This window comes from Haematobia irritans, chromosome 3 (assembly GCF_050003625.1).
Source record: "Haematobia irritans isolate KBUSLIRL chromosome 3, ASM5000362v1, whole genome shotgun sequence".
Lineage (NCBI taxonomy): Eukaryota > Metazoa > Arthropoda > Insecta > Diptera > Muscidae > Haematobia > Haematobia irritans.
Window position 1 is genome coordinate 218,495,433 of NC_134399.1, and position 7,513 is coordinate 218,502,945.

Sequence of the window (7,513 nt, forward strand, 5' to 3'; positions counted from 1 at the left end):
ACTGAGAGTTGGCCAATAATTGTTAATCTAATCTCAGCCTCTCATTTCAGAGACAAGTTCACCACAGTTGTTTCACAATGATGTGAATGGTCTTAGTGAGCCTGAAATATTGAACTTTGTCTACACCAGAGAACTGCACGAGTTACATCATTTTTCAATCGCACTCGCTCAGTGACTCGATTTATGTTTATGCTTTTGTTTGGTTCGATGAGCGAGAGTGAACAATGTTGTATTGATCTCGATCAAACACTCAGTTCGAATCACTGGTTCCATTCATTTGGATGATCAAACACGCTGTTTGGAATTGAATGAACGAGAGTGAACTTTTGTTTTCAATCGAGTTTGTTCGGGACATTTGATTGTTCAACGCAAAGATTATAGATAAATTTCCATAAAGGGGAAATGTAATTTTTTTGTTGTTGCCTAAAATTTAACATTGTTTCATTAAGAAAATTAATTGATACGATTAGCTTTTTAATCAAGACAGAATCATTAAGTCAATGATTGAAAATTTTAAAATGTTTAATTAAAAAATTAATTGATACATTTAACTTGTTAATCAAACTCGGAAGTCAATAAAAAATGTGATGTTTTTTTTTATTTTTAACTAAAAATTTATTTCATACAATCAACATCAATTAAAATTTTAATTTAATCAATTAAAAAATTAGTTGAAATTTGTTAATGAAATCAATTAATTTTTTAATCAAGTATTTTTTTAATAATGATTTTTTTATTAAAATAATGATTGATATGATTTCCGTGATTGAATAAAAAAAAAATTTTTTGTGTGTATTTAATGTCACGAAGTATAGAATTAAGTCATAAAACCATATGAAATAAAAGGATTTTTGTTTTCCAAATCTGCTAATTTATTGAAATTTATGTTGCTTTATTTTATTCAGGCTTGTTCATTTCTATGTTGATAAAATCAAATCAAACACAACAAACAGAAAAATCATACAAATCATGTTCACTGAAATTGAGCGTCCCGTTCGGTATAATCATTCACAACCTCCTAACCAACACAAGCGTATGATTTGTTTGATTGTAACAAAGTTCTTCAATCAATACATTTTGAAATCACAACATTTTTGTTGTAGTTTGAGCGGGTCGAACGAACTCGTTTTTTCTATGCACATGAGTGATTGCATTTGTTTGTTTTTAAGAGATGATTGAGTAGACTTGCAGATCTACACCTAACCTAGTAACCTAATATTATTTTCGAAATAATAAGGTCCAAATAGTCCGTTGGACCATAAACTGCACCAAACAGTCCCAAGTCAAAGATGGAGAGATTTTTCAATCATATATCTAATAGAGGTGCGCACGTGACACGATATTGTCGTGACTCACGAAAATTTTCGTGACTCACGCGTGAATCGTGAGTCACGCTCATGGCAACGGCGTGAGTGTCCGCGAGCGTGATTAACAAACGAAAATATCGTGCGTGAGCGTGAGTCACAAAAATAATATCTTCGTGAGTGTGCGTGAGTAAGGTAATACCCTCACGAAAATATTCCCGCTCACCAACATAAAATTAATTTACAATTTTAGCGACACCTGGGATGTTAAGAATTTAATAACGCTGTCGATTTTAATAATGCTTATGTTTTCAGACACGTTGCTAAGGTAAATTACCCATAAAATTATTCGTGAGTCACGTCATTTTTCGTGAGTCACGGTATATTTAGTAACTTGCGACATTTTCGTGCGTGAATGTGCGTGAGTACAAATTTTCCTTTCGTGAGTGTGCATGAGTCCTACCACACAATATCTTGCGTAAGTGTACGTGAGTAAGTTTTTTTCGTCGTGAGGTGTGCACGTGAGTAAACTATTACACACCTCTAATATCTAATTGACAAATCTATGTTTTCACCAACCCTTCGGGCAAGGACAAAAATTTTATCAGTGTTGATTTAGCCAAGTTATCGGGTTTTATTCTTCACATCACTAATTTGTCCACACTGCAAAAATTGTTGTCGTGGGGCCAAAGATTTCGTATCCTTAAAATACGAATACGAATTTTCCTTAGCATGGAAGGCGCATTTATACATGTTTTTTCCTTGACCAAAAGTCGCTAAACTATCCAATGAAGTCATTTTGTTCTTATAGAAAATTTCGTTTTACTAAGGTCAATTTGGCTTTAATAATTCTGAAAAATAATTAAACTTAATGAAATCGTCTTTAAATTTGTTGACTTTTTGTATATTGTTTAGAAAGCTAAAAAGCGTTGGAAAATAGGAGATTTTTTAACAGTTTTTTTAAGATGTTTTAGTTGCTTGAAACATAGCATAATATTTTATTTGTAGTGGAGTCGAATTTGGAAATTTAAGCTGTCGTTAATACGTTTTTAGTGGACTTTGATAGTACATAAAGAAACAAGTTGAAAGAAACAAATAAATTAAAATTTGTTTGCTAGAATCAAGTACGCAAAACTCAAATTTAATAGGGAATTGTGTATTAAAAGTATCCTTACATTTACACAAATCGTTCGTGTCCAACAACAAACCCTTAAAAGTGACCGATACCGAAATATGAGGATATTCAAAATAACACCTCTTATTGGAAACCATATTATAACAGACGAACAATCCTCAGAACATCTTCGAAGTACTCTTCTCTTTTATATGTAAGATTCAAATTACTCTCCTATAGGCCTCAACTACTCACAATTGTTCCATTTTGAGTAATGGTATAGTTTATACTTGACAAATGTCCAAGAACAAACCCTTCAAAAGTGACCGATACCGAAATATGAGGATATTCAAAATAACACCTCTTATTGTAAACCATATTATAACAGACAAACAATACTCAGAGCATCTCCGAATTACTCCTCTCTTTGTATATGTAAGATTCAAATTGCTCACCTATAGGCAGGCCTCAACTACTCACAATTGCCTCTATTTCCCTATTTATTATGAATGCGTGGTTTTCATATGGCTCTGCCATATAACATATGTAATTTCTCTCTTGCTATATGCATGTGTATGTGTGTTTATGTTTTAATGAATACTGAAGCATTACCCAAGTTGACATTTAATTATTTTGCTTTTAGGCTATGTGATGATGATGATGGTCTTTCGTTTGCATTTATGTTAATGGTCACTTGGGTGCCTAGAAAATTCATCTCATTACCCCAAAAAGCTCATTCAAACTATTCGCAACACAAATATCAACAAAGAAATGACCAACAACAAACATATGAAACACAACTATATGGCGTACAATTCAATTTCACTGTCATAAAACCCACGAGCTCATAGCCAAGCATAAAGATCAAAGTTCGTTTAAAGTTCATACTAAGTAGTCTTTGTTGTTCTCTTTTTTTGGGGGTGGGGTTTTTTTTTTTTTTTTGAATGTTTTAATGAATGGAAAACTTTAAAATGTTTTGGGGATTAAGAGAAAATGTTAAAACATTTTTGGAGAAAAATAAGAACTTTTAAAAGAAGATTTTTACAAAATATTTGCAGCGATTATTATGGGAAAAAAGGCTTTAATATTTTATGTTTGTTCTATTAGAAAATTAAGAAAATATTTTGGAATTAATGTGATGAGGTTTTTTGTGCATTTTATTGCAACCAAATATTTAATAAATATAAAACAATTGTGATGTTGCAAGATTATTTAGCAAAGCAAATTATATATTTTATTTCAAAGAATTTCCATTGATATATTTAACACGGTATTCCAGCGAATCATCAATTCAAGAATGACGTCAAGTGAACAATAATACTGCAAATTAATAGGAAAATAATCACTAACTCAATTATAAGTGCATTTCGTATAAACTGAGAATAAGATTTGACTTGTCATCCCTCATATCGCCATTCAGTATAATAAAACAGTATATAAACATCGAAAGGTGGAAATATATGGTGAAGAGAAGGCGAGATTTTTGATAAATTCGATATAAATGGGAGATAAAGCATTTAATCGTAATCATCCATCAGGGAGAAGAAAGGAAAAGAGATTAGGGGATATGGTATTATGATATTGGTCTGAAGAAAGTTTATTTTTAAGTAAGGAAAATCTAAAGTCAGGTGGGGCCGACTATATTAGACCTCGCATCTATATTCTCGATACCATCTCAAAGGCTTCAAATTCTTTGTTTGTCATATATGAAGGTTTATTGTTTATGTTCCCATATACATTTATTTAAATCTGAATCGATTTGGAAAAAAATCAAAATTTTAATCAGCGAAAACAAGTAAGGAAAGACCCAGCACCACTTGGTAGATCCACATTTTCGATACCATATCAAATCCGTTAAATATGTTGGGGTGCTATATATAAAGGGTTTTGTTCCATATTTATACATATATTTAAATCTGACCCGATATGGATAAAATTTGTTCGACTTCTACAAAATCTATAGACTTAAACTTTAAGTCGGCTGGGGTGGAACAAAATGTTAGTAAACAAGTAAGGAAAGTCTAAAGTCGGGCGGGGCCGACTATATTATACCCTGCACCACTTTGTAGATTTAAATTTTCGATACCATATCACATCCGTCAAATGTCTTTGGGGCTATATATAAAGGTTTGTCCCAAATGCATACATTTAAATATCACTCGATCTAGACAGAATTTGATAGACTTCTACAAAATCTATAGACTCAAAATTTAAGTCGGCTAATGCACTAGGGTGGAACACAATGTTAGTAAAAAATATGGGAAACATTTAAATCTGAAGCAATTTTAAGGAAACTTCGCAAAAGTTTATTTATGATTTATCTCTCGATATATATGTAGTAGAAGTTTAGGAAAATTACAAACCTTTTTACAAGTTTTCGACTAAGCAGAGGCGATTTTAAAATTCAGACTCACTTAGACTATTCAGTCCATTGTGATACCACACTAACTAAAAGTACCTATTACATATGGGCACTTCTAGTTTTAACCGTTGAAGCTTCTCGATTATTTTCTTCTGTTGAACCAACCAGATTGTTCCAAAAACATTAGCAGACTGCTTAAGTTAACGTTTTCCAGGTCCGCCAGTAATCTGAAGCTATATGCCCCTCAAATTTGCTTACGCCTTACACAAAATGCAGGACACTCACACAAGAGGTGTTTTATTGATTCCTTTTCCTCCGCATCATGACAGCTCATACAATAGTCATTATACTTCGCACCAATAGTTTTTGCAAAATCGCCTATCAGGCAGCGACCCGTTATAGCAGATATATGGAGTGATATCTGGCGTCTCGAGAACACTAGCATATCTAGTGTGCGGTTTAAGTTTAAATGGGGCCATATTTGCTTGGTGTCGTTACAACCCTTACAATTCTCCCATCGAACATTTGCCATCATGACAGCCTTCTCACGCAGTAAGAGCTTGCAGGTAGCCAGAGGCATACCAACAGATTCTAGTTCCCCTGGAATATGTAAGGTAGTTCCTAGCCTTGCTAGCTCATCTGCTTCGCAGTTCCCCGGTATGTTCCTATGGCCAGGCACCCATATTAGGTGAATATTGTGCTGCTCAGCCATCTCATTGAGAGATTTGCGGCAGTCGATGGCCGTTTTCGAGTTGAAGAACATAGAGTCCAAGGATTTTATTGCAGGTTGACTGTCTGAGTATATATTAATGCCAATATTGCTTGGAGCATTACTTCTCAGCCAATTTACAACTTCTCTTATTGCCAATATTTCAGTCTGAAAAACACTACAGTGATCAGGTAACCTTTTCGCTATTCGAAGTTCCAGATCTTTAGAATATACTCCGAAACCCACTTGGCCATACAATTTGGAGCCATCAGTATAGAAATCTATATATCGTTTATTCGCCGGGGTCCGTGTACACCACGCCTCACTGTTGGGAATTAGAGTCTCAAACTATTTGTCGAAAAGTGGACTCGCCAAAGTGTAATCCACTACGTTAGGCACATCTGGCATTATTTTGAGGACCGAACTGTGACCGTAACTTTTTTCCGACCACAGCGATAGCTCACGCAACCGCACAGCCGTTGTTGCAGCTGACTGTTTGGCCAAAATGTCTAACGGCAATAGATGCAGTATGACATTAAGGGAGTTTGTTCCTGTCTACAATGCTAATTCTACTCCCTGTGCAAAATTTCAACTAAATCGGAAAAAAATATTGGCCTCTGTGGTCATATGAGTGTAAATCGGACGAAAGCTATATATGGGAGCTATATATAAATCTGAACCGATTTCAATCAAATTTGGCACGCATAGCTACAATGCTAAAAATACTCCCTGGCTTTTAAGACCATATTAGTCCATATCGGGCGAAAGATATATATATATATGGGAGCTATATCTAAATCTGAACCGATTTCAATCAAATTTTGCTCACTTGACTATACTACTAATTGTACTCCTAGTGCAAAATTTCAACCAAATTCGTCCAAAAATCTGGCTTCTGGGACCATATACGCCCATATCAGGCGAAAGATATATATAAGAACCGATTTCAATCAAATTTTGCACACTTGACTATACGACTAAGTGTTATGCTTGTACAAAATTTCAAGCAAATCGGTGTAAAACTCTGGCTGCTGGGTCCATATTAGTGCATACCGGGCGAAAGATATATATGGGAGCTATATCTAAATCTGAACCGATTTCTTCCAAAATCAATAGGGTTCTATTCTGACCCAAATTAGAAACATGTGCTAAATTTGAAGGCGATTGGACTTAAATTGCGACATTGACTTTGATCACAAAAATGTGTTCACAGACAGACGGACGGACGGACAGACGGACATGGTTATATCGACTCAGGGACCCACCCTGAGCATTATTGCCAAAGACACCATGTGTCTATCTCTTCTCCTTCTGGGTGTTACAAACATATGCACTAACTTATAATACCCTGTTCCACAGTGTGGCGCAGGGTATACAAATATGGGAAACATTTAAATCTGAAGCAATTTTAAGGAAACTTCGCAAAAGTTTATTTATGATTTATCGCTCGATATATATGTATTTGATGATAAAGAAAATTACAGTCCTTTTTACAAGTTTTCCACTAAGCAGAGGCGATTTTAAAAGGGAAAATGTTGGTATTTTCACCATTCTTGTCGAAATCAGAAAAACATATATATGGGAGCTATATCTAAATCTGAACGGATTTCAACCAAATTGGGCACACATGGCTACAATGTTAATTCTACTCTCTATGCAAAATTTCAACTAAATCGGAGTAAAAAATTGGCCTCTGTGGTCATATGAGTGTAAATCGGGCGAAAGCTATATATGGGAGGTATATATAAATCTGAACCGATTTCAATCAAATTTGGCACGCATAGCTACAATGCTATAACTACTCCCTGTGCAAAATTTTAACCAAATTGGGCCAAAACTCTGGCTATTAGAACCATATTAGTCCATATCGGGCGAAAGATATATATGGGAGCTATATCTAAATCTGTACCGATTTCAATCAAATTTTGAACACTTAACTGCACTACTAATTGTACTCCTAGTGCAAAATTTCAAACAAATTGAGCCAAAACTCTGGCTTCTAGGACCATATTAGTCCATATCGG